The sequence below is a fragment of the Haliotis rubra genome, unplaced genomic scaffold (genome assembly GCF_003918875.1).
Source record: "Haliotis rubra isolate DU_JTF1 unplaced genomic scaffold, ASM391887v1 Scf701, whole genome shotgun sequence".
NCBI lineage: Eukaryota > Metazoa > Mollusca > Gastropoda > Lepetellida > Haliotidae > Haliotis > Haliotis rubra.
In genome coordinates, this window is record NW_025767415.1 from 511,562 (window position 1) to 511,789 (window position 228).

Here is a 228-nt window from a genome sequence, read left to right on the forward strand (position 1 = left end):
TGTTGAAAGACCGCCAGGAGCAGACACGATGGGTTGCCTTATTCCACTGCAAGGACAGGAATTGCCTCGAGGAGGTTTGAGAGAGAACGATGTGATGAATAAACATGATAGGAATTGGTGAAGAAACAGCTCGCTGAAACTAAACATGCTAAGCTCGTGTTTCAAGACCCACCAACCGCGTGGCCTATAGGGTGTTTTTAGCTTAGCAAATGCTTAGCAATGCTTAGT